A 19,875-nucleotide genomic window follows, 5' to 3' on the forward strand; every position below is an offset into this window, starting at 1 on the left:
TGCCCAAATACTACCTGGGCTAATTTGTCCTCAGTATTTGGCTACTACTGTAGCACCTCCCTTAGAGTCTTTCTTTTCAACAGTTAGCAGGATGAGAATCGTTTCCCCAGATCCAATCTTTTACATGTTTTATTAGACACTGTGTACCCTGAGACCCTCTGTGTGGGTGCATATATTAAAAATCACACCCTAACCGAGAGGTCTAAGAAGGGAGAAGCAGAAAAGAGTATGTTCTAATGAACTGTGATCCTGACCCAGAATTGCTCACTTGGGAAGGCTGTTTTCTTGGTATTTTGACCTTGTCAACATGACTGATTTTTTTTCCCCCTCTAGAGGAGTCACTCTCTGGTTAAGCTGTTTCTTGGGCAGTGTTTTGGGAGGACACTTCAGTGCATCTGGAAGCATTCACTGGTTAAGGCGTCTGTCCTGACCCTCCATCGGGGACTGTTGCCAGGACGCCTTCTCTTCCTTTCTCTTTCCCCAAAGCTGAACCAGCTTGTGACAGCAGCAGGCAAGCCCATGAGCCATGCGTGGCAGGGGCCTTAACTTCAACTGGTGAGAGAGTGAATATGTGAAAAACGTTCCCACCTTGGACTTCCTTTCTCTGTATATCTTACTGTCTTTTCTACAGATACTCCATTTCCATGTTTCTCTGGCTTCCTGTACATTTTCCTGTTTTATCTCCACCTTCACAACCGTGGAGAGGCACTGATATTGGAGCATATTCTGTGAGGGTGGAGAGCTCCTCATAACCTCTCCCAACACTTTACATCATTTCTCCTCTCTTCTTCTCTGCCTTCATCACCAGGTCTCTGCTACCTATAACGAGGGTACGGTTGTGTCTTTGTCTCTCTCCCTCTTCAGGCCCCCGTGTTTCCAGGTGAGGCCTTTCTGTGAACTACAAATAGAACCCTCTGGCTTCCTGAAAACACCTTTTCTCACTTCAGATTTCCACCCCCTTACACCAAGTTCCCCTGGACAGTGGACAACCTGTGCCACCATACATGAGCACTCTGAATTTCCCTCTTTGACAGGTAAGAGTGTTGTTGGGCACTTAGTCATTTAGGGATGTTCCCTGAAAATGGAAAAGACCATCAAGTGTGACTCCAGGAGGCTAGCAGCCTCTGAGACCTTCCAAAGCCTTGTCTTCTATTCTTCTTGGGCTCCTGTCCAGGAAGAAGCCTGAGATGATGTCTCACTATTTTGTTTTTGACCTACATTCTTCTACTAAGGCCTCATTGCCATACCAGTGGCAGCAAGGCATTGTTACTGCAGAGGGTACAATGGGTATTGATGTCTAAATAAGCAAACCCCTAAACACTGGTGAGTCCCCTGTCCTTTGCTTAACTTTGCTTCTAGTGGGCCAGCTTTTGTAGTAAATGAGTCAGTCCCTTCGGGCTACCTGAGAGCTTTAAGTTGGTACTACTGCCCACATGGTTAAAGCTAAGTTTGGAAAAATTGCCCCATGTAAATACCAGCATCAGATTAATAGATTCCAAACTACATTATTCTGAGTGGGCAATGTAATTTGCATTCTTCACATGGAAAAGGTTTGAAGAGCAAGTCAGTTTCCTGTTTAAAAGAAAGGTTTGCTCCTAATTGCTAAGTTACAGTGGTTCTGTACTGATCCCTTTCTATAGAATAAGAAACTTCTCAATTTTGGAATCTTTGGAAAAAGACTTTGTCCTGGGAGGTGGCTCGCAACCCTGTCTGCATTAGAATCACCTAGGGAGATTTAAAAAATTACCAGTGCCTGGTCTTTCCTCAATCCAATTAAATTCAAATCTCAAGGGGTGTGGTGTGGGCATTGGCATTTTTTAAAAGCTCCCTTGGGTGATTGTAATGTTTAGCCAAGGTTGAGAACTACTAATTTATAGGTTGAGAGCACAGTGCATCGTGGTGAATAATACTCATTCCTTTAATAAATGTGCAGAGAACTCCTACTAAAGGAGATGGTTTTCTGGGGACAAAGAGATGAAGTTGATGGACATGGCTCTGTGCATCTAGGATTTAGTGGGCAAATGCTAACAACATAGGTGTCCGAACAGAACCGCTAGGAAGCATGATCAGCTTGGCTCCTGCAAAGATCATGAGACAGGAAGTTAGAACTCCCAGTTCCAATTCAGGTTCTAGCATGAGCTAGGGAAGTGACCTTGGACAAGTCTCTTTGCCTCTTTGGGTCTCAGTCTGATCATCTGTAAAAGAAAGCAGCTGAAAAGCAGTCTAATATTTGTGCTGGTGTCCTCCAGCCTTACAGAGTGTTGCTAAATTCTCTGACCCATAAGCTGAGCCAGGCAGTTACCAAATTCTTTTGGAGTCTGGCTCCTTTCACTCATACATAATGCTTACAACCGCCCTTCTGATGTTCCACCAAATCTCTTTACAAAAGCCTAAGTATCAGAGTGTTAATTTTTAAATAATACTGGGCTCCCATAATTCTCTCCCCTGCTCTCTTACAAATTAGCAGATGAAGGGAATGGAGTGGTGGTAATGTCTAGGAGCAGTGGGTAATGACTAACAGAAGTTTATCCAGTTGGATAAATGTCTTGTGGATTGCTGCTGGGGTCAGTGTTAGTTCTGGTCTTAATTAACATCTTCATTAATAGTGTGGGAGAGGGAATAAACAATAGCTAATGATATTTGCAGATGGTGGTAAATTCAGAGGTGTTGCTACTACCAGTGAGAGCAACAAGAGCCATGGGGATATCAGAGATGTGAACAAGAAGTGATTATAATGATGTTTGTTCTGGAAAAGGCAGAATGAAACCTTTAGCAGGGGAAATGACACAGGAGGCTGGGAAATGCTGAAAGAAACAACTATTGCTATATTTGTAACTTGGGTAGGCATTTGGAAAACAAGGCAGCTAATGGCCTTATGACTTTGGTTGCCTGTACTGGGGTGCTTGTCTTGAACAGCAATAATAATCATCAGGAAAATAATAACAAGAATAATATTCAACATTTATTGAGTGCTGAGAGTATGCTAGGTAAGGTTCTAAGTGATTTATTAATACAGTTTTTAATCCCTCAAATCATGATGCACTATCTTGAGCTCTCTAAAGATTCTGACTGCAGCCTTGCTATGGCTCGTGGACTTCTAGGTGTGAATAGACCTATGAGGCGAAAGGGAAAAGGACAGAAATGGATCATCAGAGTGTGTCCCCTGCTCTTTCCCCAGGCTTCAGAGAAAAATCTCCCACCTTTAATTTTTCCTGTCCCCAACATTTCTCTACCATCTTTTTCTTTCATTAGAGAATTGCTGGATTAATGAGGTTAATGCAGTAGGCAGAAAAATCATGCAAAAGGAAAGAATGGAAGGGAGGAAGACTAGAAAAGAGGGAGAGAGAAAGAAAACCGAAATGTATTGCCCTCCTCCACAAGTCCTGCAGTAGCAGAAGGGGTAGAGCTAGGTACATTTCACAGACTTTCTGTTTAACCGTCACACATCTCATTCTCATGATGATTTTCTCTCGTAGTTTTCAGCCCTCACTTCTGTTAATGAAAGAAAAGACTCAGAGAGGCTGAGTCACTGGCTTCGAACACACAGCTGCTAGGTTGAGTGAGGTTCACACTCCAGTTGGTTTACTCCTAAATTCATGTCCTTTCCAACCTTGAATACATGTTTTCTTTTTTTCAATTTCACCCTGTCCAGTTCGTGACAGCATACAGGCACACATAGAAAGCCAGAAGGTAGAAATATTAAGAAGAGAATAAACACTGAGGAGCAGGGGGATAAAGGGAAAGTAGCCAGCACACACATCCACTGCCCAATTCAATCTGATTGAATTATTTATAATTATATTTTGAAATTAGGAAAAATGGAATTTGCAAACAAGAAAGGCTTCAAGACAATGGAACCCATAATAATGTAGATTTGACCTTGAGGGAATTTGGCAGAGAGCATTAGTGTCTGAGACGAAAGCAAACTGAAAAGAAAAACATTTGAATGCTATACAAGCCAAGAGTCTTCTTGGCGAATGTGGAAGCCCAGGGCCAGATGGATGCCAAAGGTCTTCAAAATGATATCAGAGGAGCTTCAGGAAGTTGGAAACATGTGGCCTAGGCATGCGGCTGCTCCCCACCCTGGGCCTCCCACCTCCCTCACGATGGAATGGGGGTCCAAATGCCAATTTAGGGTTAGTGCCAGGGACTGAACTTTTAAAAATGATGAGATGTACATTTCAGAGCAGCTGTATAAAAGGTATAGTTTGAAGAATAAATATAAACAACAAGGTAAGCATGACCCAAGTCAAGAAAGACAGTGTTGCCTGAACCTCAGAAGTCTCCGCCTCTCCGTCATCTCCCCCTCCTGAGAGGGAATCATGGTCCTATTTTTCCTATGATTGTTGCTTTGCTTTTGTTTTTATACTTTAGTTTTAGTGCTTACGCGGGCCTATTTTTGAACTTCATATAAATAAAATCACACTGCACTGTTTTATGACTTGCTTCTTTTCTTTCCATCATATGTTGTATATAAATATGCAGCGGTGTATTTAGCCATTCTGTCTTTGTGGGGACTTTTGGTTTGTTTCTGCTTTGCAGCGTTCACAGACTGTTCTACCGTGAACCTGTTGTCCACATCACCTGCTGCACATGTGCAGGACTTTCCCCAAGGAGGGGCCAGAAACCTACGGTCCACAGGCCGAGGGGAACACACTTCTTATTTTCTATGGTCTGGGAGCTAAGAAAGGTGTTCATGTTTTCAAGTGAATGAGAGGAATAAAAGAAGAAAAACATCTCATGATACATAAAAATAAACACTGTATTCCAATTCAGTGTTCTTAAATACCGTTTAATTGAAGCACAGTTGGGCTCACTTATTACATGTCATCTATGGCTGCTTTCCTCTAACGTGGACAGAGGCAAGTAGGTGCATCAGAGACTTATACGACCTGCAAAGCCTACAATTTGGATGGACTGCAGAATATTTCATTTAAAATGAAAATTCGGAAGCTCGCTTAAGGAAGAAAGCTTTCAGTAGTTTCAACATGGGGACAGCAGAGTTTGCAACCAAGCACAGAACTTTTCCAAGTATGTAAGAAAGAAGATTTAGGTATTCAGTCATATCTGACTCTTTGCAACCCCATGGGCTGTAGCCCACCAGGCTCCCCTGTTCATGGAATTCTCCAGGCAAGAATACTGGAATGGGTTGCCACTCCCTTTCTTCAGTGGATGTTCCTGAGCCAGAGATTGAACCGGGGTCTCCTGAGTTACAGGCAGATTCTTTACCATCTAAGCCACCAGGGAAGCCCTTCTAAGTGTGGGGTACTATGCAAATACCTTGACCCAAGACTGGGAAATTGACCCCACCTAAAACATTTAGTTCTTTACAAAGAAGGCTTTCTGATCCTGCTCCAGAGTGTATTCCTAGATGGGAAATTACAAAGATCTTAGATAAAATAAGATGCTATATGCAAAAAGCTGGTCCAATGACTGATAACTTGTAGGAATTACTATGAATCGAGGCAACCTTCCCACTAACCTTTCATCTGGGCTTTCCCGCCCCTAAGAGGTCAGTCTATACAGTTTGTTTCCAAAAAAGTTCAGGTTCTGAGCTGGCTGTCAGTTGCCATTATAGCAGATGATGGTTTGGCTTAATACTACAACAACTGCACATGCTTTGGGGTTCATGCATTTTTATCAAAGATCTTTGAATTAAGATGACATTTAAGCCCAAAGGACTGAAAGAATTAAAATGCACACGTGTTATCTCCAGCTCTAAGTAAGAAGAATATCTGTCTGAGTGTATTCAAGGTTTCTAAGAGAAAACTTGTTAACAAACAGATAAAACACTAGGAGAGTACATCAAAAACCAACAGAAGAGTTCATCCAAAGATAATATTACAGAGAACAAATTTAGAGAACTAACACTACTTGATTTCAAGTGTTATTATAATGCTATAGTAATTAAGACAGTGTGTTAATGGCCTCCAGAGAGAAAAATGGATCAGTGAAATAGAACAGGAAGTCTAGAAAACAGACCCATACATATATGGACAATTGACTGTCAATAAAAGTATAAAGGCAATTCAGTGGAGAAGGCAATGGCACCCCACTCCAGTACTCTTGCCTGGAAAATCCCATGGATGGAGGAGCCTGGAAGGCTGCAGTCCATGGGGTCGCTGAGGGTCAGACACGACTGAGCGACTTCACTTTCACTTTTCACTTTCATGCATTGGAGAAGGAAATGGCAACCCATTCCAGTGTTATTGCCTGGAGAATCCCAGGGACAGGGGAGCCTAGTGGGCTGCCGTCTCTGGGGTCACACAGAGTCGGACACGACTGAAGCGACTTAGCAGTTAGCAGTGGAGACAAAAATAGTCTTTTCAATAAATGATATGACACAGCTGTGTATCCATACAGGAAAAAATGAACTTCAACCCATACCTTACACAATATACATAATTTACCTCAAAGTGGACCTCCTTGTAAAGCATAAAACCACAAATTCCAAAAGAAACAAAGAGAAAAATCTTTGTGATTTTGGATTCAGCAAAATATCTAAGATATGAAACCAAAAGCAGGATCCGTAATTTTGACCTCCTCACAATTTTAACATTCTACTCTTCAAAGAACACAGTTAAGAGGCTGAAAAGAAAGGTGACAGTCTGGGAGGAAATATTGTAAATCAAATATCTGATAAAGGACTTGTATCCATAATATACAGAAAAAAACTTTAATCACTCAGCAATCACAAGCAGCTCAGCTTTTAAAATGGGCAAAAGATTTTGAACAAACACTTTCCGAAAGAAGATTTAAGAATGCACGTGGAAATTTAATATGCACGTGGAAAGATGTTCAACACAATTTGCCATTAGAGAAACAAATGTTCAAATGACAATGGACCACGCTGCATACCTGTTAGAATGGTTAAGGAGAAAAGAGCTGATCATACTAAATTGGTGAGGACAAGGAGAAACTGAACTCTCACACATTGCTGATGGAATTGTAAATGGTACAGCCACTATGGGTGACAGTTTGACAGTTCCTTAAAAAGTTGACCCTTTAAAGAGATACCTACTACATGCCCTCAAATTTCATTCCTAGGTATTTACCTGAGAGAAATAGAAGTCTATGTCCATACAAAGACTAGTATACAAACGTACATTGTAGCACTACTTGTAATAGCCCCAAACTGGAAGCATTCTAATTGCCCATCAACAGGTAATGGATAAGTTGTGGTATAACACACAAGAGAACACCACTCAGTAATAAAAAGAGATGGATTGTTGATACACGTAACAAATGAGTAAATGTCAAAGTAACTGAATGAAAGAAGTCAGGTGAGAAAGAGTACAAGCTGAGTGATCTTATTTGCATAAAAGTCTAGACCATACAAAGCAGGTTATAATGACAGAAGCAGATCAATCCTTTCAAGACATGGGGAGCAACAGAGAGGAATTATCATGAGGCATAGAAAACCTTTTGGAGGTGAATAAAATTATTCCTATCTTGTATGTGGTATAATTTCAGGAATTTACAACTATGTTAAAACTCATCAAATTGTACACTTCAAATATGTTTCAGTTTATTATATGGAAATTAATCCTTAATATACATATTTTTTAAACTCACAAAAATATTATAATGTTGAATGAGCAAAATTGCAAGTGGAAAGATAATTTTCAACAGACAGAACTGACAGAGGTCTCATGTCTAGAATGTGTAAAGAACTCCAAATTAGAAAAGAAAAAAGGAGAGCCCAGCTAAAAATGGATAAAATATTTGAACAGACATTTCACAAAAGAGACTATCCAAACAGTCAGTAAGCAGGTGAAAAGCAGCTTAATCTCATGAATCAACTGCAAAGTACAAGTTGAAACCACCTTCAGAGGGACTTCTAGTGGTGAAGAATCCACCTGCCAATGTAGGGGACACAGGTCTGATTCCTGGTTAGGGAAGGTTCCACATGCCACAGGATACTCTAGAGCCTGTGAGTCACAACTGCTGAGCCCACATGCCGCAACCACTGACGCCTGAGCAGCTACAGCCCGTGCTCGGCAGCAGGAGAAGCCAGCAAAGCGGGCAGCCCATGCACCACGGCTAGAGAGCGGCCCCCACTCACTGTAACTAGAGAAAGCCCCACAGCAATGAAGACCCAGCACAGCCACAAACCAATAAATAATTTTAAAGTTTAAAAAAAAAATTTTTTTAAAACCACATTCAGGTACTTCTATTCTCCAGAAATAAAAAGGAACTGATACAAGTGTTGGTGAAAATGTGAAACGACCAAATCTCTCTTATACCTGGTAGAAGTGTAAATTAATACAATCAAGTTGGAAATTTTTTGTCATTATCTACTAAAAATTTTCATAGGCTACTTCATAACCCAGAAATTCTCCTAGGTGTACACCTAAGAGAATGCATACATATATATATATATATATATACTGGAAAGCATGTAGAAGAATGCTTCTATTCCTTTTATTTGTATTGGCTCCAAACTGGAAAAAACCCAGTGGTGGTCAAGTATACAACAGATAAATGGTGTTGCACGCATACAGTAGAATTCCATACTGCAATGTGGAAAAACAAAACAACTTTGTTTTTTGCAACAGCAGGAAGAGCTCTCACATGAAATGTTGAACAAAATTGTTCAAACATAAAAGAGTAAATATCATATGCTTCCTTTTTTATGTAAAGTTCAAAAACAGACAATACAACTTTGTATTGTTAGAGATGAGAATAGTGCTGTCTTTGGGAAGGATGGTGGGAGTAGTAACTGGCAGAGAATGGGATGTGGTTTTTTTAATTGCCAGTAATTTTCTATTTCTTAAAATGAACACTGGTGGTATGGGTTATCCACCTAACTATTAATATACACTTATGATGTGCACTTTTCTACATGCCTGTTGTGGAGAAGTGTGTTCTTTTCTGTGCTATATAATATTCCACTGAATGATTGGATGATTGTTTATTTTTTAAAAGCTGAGAAGAGAGAGGGAGGTAGTCACTTAGGTCTCCCCCTTTAGAGATCCAAAGAATGAAGACAGAGATGCTGAAGAGTCTGTTCTCCTTAGTGACTAAGTCTTCTTGGGCCTTTAGTGTCACTCTGTACTTGTGCTAAGTTGTATCCACACTTATGGCTTCCTGTTAGGGAGCTGTGGGGCCTAGAATGAGCCCTACAGGTAAAGAGGAGGGATTTTACAGTTGGGCAAAAAGTCACTGTATTGTGGGGAACGGTGTGCAGGGGAGAGGAAAACGTTTGCATGAAATTGGTGGTGAAGAGCCAAGGGCCTGGCACAGACTGCCTAAGTTCAAAACCTAGCTTTGAAACTTGGAAGCTATTGACCTTGGTTAGGTAAGTTTGTTTCTCTGTACCTTAATTTTCTCATCTGTAAAATGGAAACAGTATTGTACCTGTTCTTATAGGGTGGGTAAGAAGATTAAGGATTCCCTAGAGGCTCAGACTGGAGAAGGTAATGGCACCCCACTCCAGTACTCTTGCCTGGAAAATCCCAGGGACAGGGGAGCCTGGTGGGCTGCAGTCCATGGTGTTGCTAGCAGTCGGACAAGACTGAGTGACTTCACTTTCACTTTTCACTTTCATGCATTGGAGAAGGAAATGGCAACCCACTCCAGTGTTCTTGCCTGGAGAATCCCAGGGAAGGGGGAGCCTGGTGGCTGCTGCCTATGGGGTTGCACAGAGTTGGACACAACTGAAGCGATTTAGCAGCAGCAGCAGCAGCAGCAGTGGCTCAGACAGTAAAGAATCCACCTGCAATGCAGGTGATGCAGGTTCACTCCCTCGGTTGGGAAGATCCCCTGGAGAAGGAAATGGCTACTCACTCCAGTGTTCTTGCCTGGGAAATCCCATGGACAGAGGAGCCTGGTGGGCTACAGTCCATGGGGTCACAAAGGGTCGGACATGACTTGGCGACAAAACAACATGACAACATTAAATGAGATAAGATGGTTAATTAAGGGTTACAGTGTGCAAATGAACATGTCACCTTGAAATGAAAAACGTGGCCCTAGGTATTCAGACTTGCAGGATGCTGCAAAGGAGAACCCGGAGTGATTCTAGATCAGTTGCCAGAGCTCTACAGCCCTCAGAGGCTGCTCCTGTCTCCACTCTTTGCTGCTGCTGCTGCTAAGTCGCTTCAGTCCTGTCCGACTCTGTGTGACCCCATAGACGGCAGCTCACCAGGTTCCGCCGTCCCTGGGATTCTCCAGGCAAGAACACTGGAGTGGGTTGCCATTTCCTTCTCCAATGCATGAAAGTGAAAAGTGAAAGTGAAGTCGCTCAGTCCTGTCCGACCCTTAGCAACTCCATAGACTGCAGCCTACCAGGTTCCTCCATCCATGGGATTTTCCAGGCAAGAGTACTGGAGTGAAGTGCCATTGCCTTCTCTGCCACTCCTTGCTAGATGCCCCTGATTGTATGTAGTAAAAAGGTTTGCAGACTTCTCTTTCCTTCTTTCAATAAACATCTTCCTTCAAGGTTTCCAGAATTCTCAGACCCCCCCCCCCAACCTTTGACCTCACAGGGAAGCCTAGCATGTATATGAATTTGGAATACCACCACACAAACTCTCTATCTCTGTTTGCTCCTTTCCCCGTTCCAAGTCTCTTTCCTCTATGCTGGAAAATTGTTTGGTTTATTCATATCCTGTCTTCTGGAAATAGTAGGTGCTCTTTTGTTGCCTAAAAGTTACATCATCTCATTCAGTTGATTAGTGACACCAAGGAAATGGATGGGTTCTGGGGTGTTTTCAGTGCTTCCCATTTGGGTAGCATCATTCTATGCCTGCCACCAAGCCAGTTGTTTGGAAACTGTTCCTGACCACAAGAGCAGTTCCCCTTGTTTCACCTTGAGCTGGAAAGGGCACTTTGTGTCGGAAAGAGCATTTGATTAATAGGTTGTTATGTTTCGTACCTTTCTAGAGATTGCCTAGGAGTAAACTTGAGATAGAAACTGCCTCCCAGAAACTTCAACTCACATTATAGCCTCCTTTCAATCCATCTCCCTTACCATCAGAGAGCTGGAAGCATCATTCTTGATTCTTCAAGTCTAATTGCAAATAAATGCTATATACCAGGCCCAGAGGCACTTAGAGGGGGCTCTGAAGTCCCGTCATTATCATAAACTCTGTTAACTTTTGTTTATCATCTCTCACCACGTTGGAAGAACAAGGACAGAGACAAATAATAATCTGATAGATTCAGAAAATACTTACTGAGAGAGGACTAAATTTCAGACACCTTCCTACATATTCTGACGCAGAGTATTTTTAGATATTCTTTTCTCAAACAGTAATCCTGATGTGGGAATTATTTTCTTACGCATTTTTTGAAGGTGAGGAAACTTTGGCTAAGAATTATTACATGCCTTGCCCAGAATCACAAAGCTTTTAGGTGACTAAGTCAGGATTTGAACCCCAAACCTCAGTGCCTCTAAGTCCAAGTGTAAAGCCTCTATCCCATTACTTTCAGAACGTGCTGGAGAATGAAAATCATCTTGTTACATTCCATCTCGCCTTATTTTCAACCCAAACTGGTTTACCCAGCTTGATAAGTTCTTTTATCACTACAGGGTATTGAATGAATCATGGTCATATCCAAAACTCAAATCCACATTCAAAGGAGGAAGATCTATCCCATTGATAATATTTTAAGAAGAATGTGCCTGGGGTCCTAAAGGCAATTTCAAAAGAAGAGTGATAAAAACGCATTAAGGAATACTTGTACAACGTCCCAAGGCAAACTCCTGTGAGGCAGCCACGCTCACCTAGGTGGCTACAGTCTAGCCCTTGTTCTTTCTGCAAGTACTGGTCTGCTATAGCCACAGGCTTTGGAATTAGAAACCCTGAGATTAGGAACACCCTGACCTTCCATTGGTGACTTAACCTCTCCTTGCCTCAGGTTCCGCTTCCTTAAAAGGGCTGAAATAATATATATGACATTCTGAGCAGAGAGCACAGCCATAGTTAGGCTTCAGTAAGTGGTAATTATTATCACTTGTCATGACTCTCATTTTAACCTAACGGGAAAAACTATCGCCCTAGGGGAGACCTCACTTAATTGAGGTGCTGCGGTTGGTCACAGCAAAGGAGAGGATTCAGTTTGCAGATACTTATTTAAAATACTACAGAAGAATAGTGCCTGTCTGGTCCTCAGGGAAAGGGAAAATGGGCCCAGAGAGTCTGGCTTCTTATTGATGTTCAACTAAGATGCTGCTTTGGCCAGAATAAGAGCCATTAATACTGCTTCTGATTTATCCCTCCCTCCCCCACCTTTCCCCTCTGGTATAAATTAAGAGGTTAGGATTAACATATACACACTACCATAAAAAAAATAATCAGTAAGGAACTATTGTATAGCATAAGGAACTCTACTCAGTACTCTGTAGTAACCTATATGGGAAAAGAATCTGGAAAAGAATAGGTATATATGTATACCTGAATCACTTTGCTGTATACCTGAAGCTAACACAACATTATAAAAAAAAAAAAAACTATACTTCAATATAAAATAAAAATTTTCAAAAAAGACCATTTCTGTGAATGAGCCTAGAGCCTGATTGAATATAGATCACTTTCGTGTCTGCCAGAAAGTAATTGTAGACTCAGTAAGTACATAATACATGAGCTTCTCAATTATTTACTATTTACATGTGACTCCATGACGTTTTCTGTGTGTTTTTAGGTCCTTCTCCCATTGGGAGCAAAACCTAGAGAGTAGATGTTCTGTCTGGAGGTCAAAGCAGTGCAAGCAAGTGCAAACTGCATGGGACACTTAAAGGCAGTGAAAACGCAGCAGTTAGTTTTTCAAGTCCCTCTTTCTAGGCAAATTTCTAAGAACTGTCCACACAGATATAGACACTAGGCATTCTTAAATGGTCTACATTTTTATTATTTTTCATAAAGCCCATTTATTAAACCACAGCTAACAATGATTCATTTTCTAAAACATTTATAAAACTTTCCAAAATCTTAAATTCACACACACACACACAGAGGTTCTTGGTTGAACCATGTGTCCTGGTTTAACAGTCTAAAAATAGTCTTTGTACAGATACAGGAGTTTTATATTTTCTAGGAAGTGGTTGTTTGCTAGGGTATTGGTACTTCATCACACCTCTATGAGATAGGTCTGACAAGAATATCATAAAGTTTTTTACTTTTTAATTAGGTAATACTTTTATTAACAGTATTAGCAGCAGATTGAATGTAACCTCTGTAAGTGATCAGCTTCCTGTGCTTGCATTCTGATATTTTATTTTTAATAAGAGAAAGAACAGGAGTCCCTGTGAGCAGGGCCAGGACTTATGGAGGTGCAGATGTCTGGCCTGTGCGCATCAAATGTTAATTGTGACTTGGAGCAAACAGGTGGCAGGTAGCTGACCTGGGACATTTCAGTCTGTAAAGGAGGTTGTGGTCAAGGAAGTTCTGGTGAGGTTTTCAGACTGGCACCCAGAATCCCACTTCCCCACATGCTTGGGAATGAGTGTGAATACACAGGGTGCTTCTTTTAGAGTCAGGAGGTCTCTTTTACAATGTGAGCAATGCTACTCATTAGCTTTGTAACCCTGAGCAAGTCACTTTTACCTCTCTGAAACTCCTTTTCCAGTTTTCAACTGTAAGAAGAGCATTTGTCTGAGATCAAAGGTGTAGAAGAGGGGGAGGAAGAGGCGAGTTGGTAACTAGCATAAGGGGACAGGGAGTGGTGGGGGCTCTGGAGACCACGTGCCATCTAACAGGGATGGGAGTGGTGAGGGGGCAGCGGCTGCTCTGCTCCAACCTGTGTGCAACACTCCTCCCCAGACAGTCTCTTCTCCTTCCCACTTTTTCAAGGGTAGGAGGATATTTGGAGTTTCAAGTAAGACATCCCAACTTTAAAATATTGACAGTGACATCCAACATTAAAAATATGAGAGGGCAATATGCAGGATGTTGCTGGTTTCATTTCTCTGTCTCTCATCTGGAAGCCCCCAAAGTGTCTTCTAGTATCAATATTTTAAGTTTTGTGTTTCACTAATGTCAATGATATAGATAAGTGGAAAAGTTAAAAGACAAAATTCTATCCACCTTAATATTATAACCATGCACATATCATATGTGCATGGAAGCAAAGCAAATACTGGATTGGAATATGTACAAATGAAACAAATTTATAGGTGATGAGACTGTAGGGGGATGTCATTTGTATTTGCTAAAATATCTCTGCTCTTTTTTTGCTTGTACAACAAAAAAGAAAAACATAATAAAAGAAATATTAAGAGTGGGTCAGAATGGTACCAGACAAAGGAGAAAAAGGGAGAGTGATTGATGTTAAATTATGTTCTTAAAACTTGTATTTCTGTCCTGATCTCTGTATTTGCTTGTCAACCATTCTTTATCAATAATGTGTTAAAAGCAGACAGTGTTTAGTTGCATGTAGGTAAACTCCATGTGCCTGAAATTTCCCACCTAATTAGTACTATTCTTATTCCCATCCCCCCAACCTGGTTATTTATAAAAATACTTCCCACGTCATGAAGTAGAGTGGTATCAAAAGTTTCGCAACATTATTAGCTTGGCTTCTGAATATAATATACAAGGTTTTGTGTGTGTGTGTGTGTGTGTGTTGCTTTTACTGGGTGGTAGGATAGAAAGGGTAATTTATTGTCCCTAATTACATTTTCCTTTGCTTTCTATCAACACTGTTTTCATTCTATAAATCCACATCAACTACCCATAAACTGAGCAGAAAACCAAAGGTTGTTATTTAATGTGTTTATTTGAAGGCTTTCAAGATACCCTGGGGGAAAGTTACTTTCTTATAAACAAATTTAGAGGAGAATATTAGCACAAAGGAATAGAAGGTCTTTTTATCACAAATGCAGAAAAAAGTTCTCAAAAATCTGTCCATCTTTGCAGGGTAGTATCCAACCCCATACTAAATATGCAATGCTTGTCTATAGAAAGATTGCATTTTTCCTTTACTCCCTGGACTGAGTCTAGACTTTCTTAGCTGGGGAATAAATCCACAAAAATGTGGTTATTGATCTTCTTTAGTAGTGGGAAAGTGAAAATAATCCCACCGCGTTCTAGATATATCAAGAAGTATCTTCTGACACTGAGGACAATCAGCCCCAGGATGTGGATGCAAGGAACTTGACTTTCACTTTCTCATTGAAAATGGTCCACTGAGCAAAAAGCAGGATGGTCCTCTGCCAGCATTGTAGAGAAGGACCAGTAGACTGTCTAGCGCTTTCTTGCATCCTGTTGCCTCACTGATTTCTGGATTGCCAGATGCTTCTGTTTTTTGAAAATGGTTTAAAAAAATACCTTAGGGATTCTGTTGTTTCAGAAACCTTACATATGGCACAAAATATCCTGAAAATTTTTTGAGAAAACATTTGCTTTTTCTTTGCTTAATGTAATCATTGCTGAAGCCCAAATTCATTCAAATTTATTGTTTTCTTTTCATGGACATTTTGATGGTTGAAATTCTAAAGTTACATAAAAGTGTGAGTAAGCAAGTTGTGAAGATTTAATTACTCATTTTTTAAAAAGTAAGTCTTAAAACCATAAGTCAGCTAAGAGAGGTTGAGAATTTAAACTTGAAATTGAGAATTCTTAACAACTGAGATAAAAATGATTTTTTTGAAGCTGGAAGATAGCCTTGATTTATCCCCATTGAATCAGAGAGCAGCTTTTTCACACACTGAGTCATAATTAGAGGATTTTTTTTTTTTCCTTTTGGTAAACCACCTTAACCCACTCTTGAAAACCTCTGGTTCATGTACAGAACGAGTCTGAGTCTGTCTCTATTTAGCCTGTGAAATTTAACAAGACCAGAGCCTGGGTTTGGTGAGGCTGTGAGCCATACCACCATCTCAGATTTTTGATGACACCACAAACCACTTGAGATTTATTATGTTCGCAGATGTCATCAGATATATGTGTGCACAGGTGCAGCATGCAGCTAGTGAAAGAAGAAACACCGCATGTGTATATTTATTTTTGTACCCATACTCTCAGTAGTTAGAAAGTGACCTGGTGTGCCTGTCCTGGGCAGTGTGGTGTTTTGACTCCATTGCAAGCTCTTATCTGATAATCTCTTGAAGTCTTTTCCACGGATATAGTTCTGTATGATGAGCAACTGTGTCTGTGGCAAAGACACTGTTTATTTTCCCAGTCAATGTCTAAAAACGAGGCATAACGGAGTATAGCTGAAGACTGCTATAATTACTGAAAAATAAAAAGTGTCACCAGAGGTGGTTATTTATACTTGGGGATCCTTCTTATACAATAATATATTAGATATCCATTCTTCTCTACTCAATAAAAGTTGCAGGAGTAGCTCTCAGCTATGGAACCCCCCAAAATGCCAGAAGTTGGCCCTTTATAAATGTCCTAATTTAAGACTCTCTACTATGTTTAAAATAATTAAGAAGTAATTGAAACTATTTCCTGGGGGTAATATGAAATATGAATGTTTACACAGGTTTATACCTTTTGCATTGTTAATTCTAAAATGTAATCATTCAATTCTTTTAAAAGATGGTATTATGCTTTATTTAGTATTGAATTATAAATATTCCACTATATTATATACATTAAATTTGCACATTTGCTAGTATAATAATAGACTAAATATAATAATCTAATAATTAGTGTGTACCCTTTAATAAAAATAATAGAAATAAAAACACACTTCCTACATTTTTTAGAAATAGGGAAGTAAGATAAAATAAACACCTTTGGAGTAATGACTGAAAATTACTGGTTTAGATGGGGTAGAGGAATTACTTCAATTATGACATAAAGCATTATAATAATGCATGCCTTTTAGAAATAATTATATAGTGATTATTCTCAAATAAACACACACAGATGTTGCTTGTATACTAAAAAAATTCTTAATTTGAAAAAAATACAGAAATTGCTTTACCAGTTAATTGGCTTTAGGAAAAAATAGAAAATCTAAAGTTTCAGTGTAGTGGAGACTCTTCTATTAAGTTCTAAGGAATGAACCAAGCCTCTAACGAAAGGCAGGGAAAAAACAAAAAGCTTTTCTACGGAATCACTTCAGTTAGATGTGTCAGAAGGCTAAAACACCTAATGTTAGATACTCCTGATTTTTTAATGAATAATTAATTATGACTTATAAAAAGTTAAACATAAAAAGAATTGGACCTTAAGTATATTAGGAAAGACTTCTAAGCAAGGTAGTTTTCATTTAAGAAGAAGCATCTATGTTCAAACACTCCAATTTCTACATATTTATTTACATCAGAAAGTGTGAAAACTGGAAGATGAGTGCTGAAGATTAGAAGACCACAGTCATTAGGCCATTGAAAGATTTAGGAGGAACCACCTGCTGAAGTGACTACAAATTAGTGAGATCAGTTTCTATAGGACATGATTGAAAATTAATCTCCTTAGTTTATAAACCTTAGACATCATTTAATTATATGTACATATTTGACAGACAGAAGAGTGATTGGTACAGGAGTAAGTACTCTACTGAGTTTCACACGTCAAAAGAAACAAAGGACATGCAAATAGAAAGAGAAAATCTATAATCCTGAACATGACATGCAATGATACATTCTATTACTAAATAATATGCTTAGGAAGAAATTCTCTGACAGGTGACACTAAATCTAGATTCATTCAAGTCATCACTAGGAGCAGAGGAAATCCTTCCCTTTCCCCTTTCCTGTTCCTTTTCCCATTTTGTGTTAGGATATTTCCTAAAGAAAACTGGATTCTCTCTGTAACATCTTTTCTTCTTTGCATGAAATAGACGTGGGGAAGTTTTGGTAATTCTGGTATGGACTTCAAATAATTACAATAGAGAAGCTTTCTCAGGCACATATAAAAGTCTTATAATTTGATAGCACTGCTCATTTAAACACTCCTTCCACCACCCTAAATAATATATTTTAATTGAGCTGCACTAAATTTTCATATTTTATGTTTGATTCCTTATTGCTTAATGTGATTTTATGAAGCATGAAACTACTATTAGGAAATCCTAGGATGGAAACAGATCTGCTTGTGCCTAGGTAGGCTGAATTTTAGCTCTACTACCCGAGTGGTTAAAATTACCTAACTTGGAACAAGATAGATGTTAAAAATTAATTTTCCTTGGGAAGTTATAGCTAAATGGGGAGTTACATACATGTGTGTTTCCCTCACCTCTCTCCCAAAGCTGTATAGATATACACTGTGTTGCTTTTTTTCTGAAGGAAAACGGGGAAATGGTAATAACCCACTTTAAAGTTTGGCATTTTCCAAAGTTCACCTGGGTCAATCTGGTTTAGTTTTGTACTTATTGAAATTAAACATGTACATTATTCACTAACATATATGTAATATGTACACACTATATGTATGTAATATATGCATGTATATATGTATGTATGGCCGTGCTGGAACAGGGAGAAAAAAAGAAAAATTTTTTTTGGATAATGAGGCCAAAATGTCTCTGTTTTATAATGTGTATTGTAGGAACAAAGAACCTGAACAATATTGTTTAAGTTCTCTTGGACTTTGAGAATAAATATAATTGGGATTAAAACACTGACGTACTCATATTTAGTAGAAAGATAAGAACAATTCATTGGGAGCTATTCCGGTCCCACTAGTAATCACATAATTGAGTAGGGTTTTTAGAGGATATTTGAAGCTATTGCTGTCTGTTGTGCTTACGTAATTAGTCAGGATCTCTGTAATAAAATCCTTCTCAACACAGGTGGGTTAGTATTAAGTAAATTTAGGGCGGGTGTTATGTTTTTACTTTCAATACTTCAGTTTTAGATCAGAATTATAGAACAACTTGATTTAACAGTTAAACATTGTTATACCACACTACAGATGCTTAAAATGCAAAATAACTGGATTACTTGAAAATTAAGCAACGATTACATAAAGTTTAAAAAACACTCATCAAAACAGCTTTATGAACATGAACACGCCAGCACATCTCACCTAGAGCGTTTACTTTTGGGTTGCATATTTCTTTGGGGTTGATTTATTTCTTCAGTGAACAGTGTGAAAGTCGCTCAGTCGTGTCCGACTCTGCGACCCCATGAACTACACAGTCCATGGAATTCTCTAGGCCAGAATACTGGAGTGGGCAGCCCTTCCCTTCTCCAAATTATTTCTTCAACCTACCCCTGAATTACTGATATTTACCTGCATGCCTATAAATAGTAGTGTTCTGGTTGTTTTGCTTTAATGATCAGGCTACGCAGCGAGGAACATTTCAGAATTCCTTTTACAACGAAACAAATGTCGCCTGGCAAACGGGACCCAGCAACCCGGCGTCAAGTAGGAAAGAGCACCAATCCCGTCTCATTATTATTTGGTGACGCGTCTCCCGCGGTCGCTCGGCCGGGCTCGGCTTTCGCGCACGCCCGCGGGGAGGCCCCAGAGCGCGGGAGCACAAAGGCGCGCGGAGCCTGGCGGCCCCGCAGACTAGCGGCGCCGCCCTCCTCGTCCGCCCTCGCTGCGCTCCGGCCCCGCCCGGCGGCACAAAGAGCCGAGCCGCCACTCGTGAGGGGCCCCCGCGCAGCGCAGCCCGCCACACCCACTCGGGCCCGCTCCCGCCTCCGCTGCCGCGGGCGCCCTGATGAATATGCATCACAGCGCGCCCGCCCCCGGCTCCTCCTTTTGGTTTCCTTCCCGCCGCCAGGCGGAAGCGAAGAGCTACGCTTCCCGCGCGCCGAGCCGGCCTGGGTGGGGCGGGGCCGGGCGGCTGGTTCGGAGAAAGAGAAAGCCGGGGAGGCGGCGGCCGCAGAGCGCGGGCCGGGCCGGGCGCGGAAAGGTTGCGCGGATGGCCGGCGGTTCCGGGGTAGCGCCGCCGCGGCCCTGAGGATTCCAGGGCGAGGAAGGGGCGAGCGCGCGATCTCCCGGCCGCGCCGGGTGCATCAGCCTT

The 19,875-nt window shown here is 40.6% G+C and overlaps 1 protein-coding gene and 1 long non-coding RNA gene across 23 annotated transcripts in view; one reads left to right on the forward strand and one right to left on the reverse strand.

The window, feature by feature from the left end:
• The window catches only part of NFIB (nuclear factor I B), a 482,616-nt gene that overhangs the window by 201,040 nt on the left and 261,701 nt on the right, over positions 1-19,875 (forward strand). The gene's annotated exons all lie outside the window — the stretch shown is intronic.
• LOC147366880 (uncharacterized) overlaps positions 1-19,875 on the reverse strand; it is a 159,547-nt gene that overhangs the window by 134,523 nt on the left and 5,149 nt on the right. The window lies entirely within an intron of this gene.

The sequence above is a fragment of the Bos grunniens genome, chromosome 8, assembly GCF_055505025.1.
Source record: "Bos grunniens cultivar Pamir isolate PY7600 chromosome 8, Bosgru_T2T1.0, whole genome shotgun sequence".
Lineage (NCBI taxonomy): Eukaryota > Metazoa > Chordata > Mammalia > Artiodactyla > Bovidae > Bos > Bos grunniens.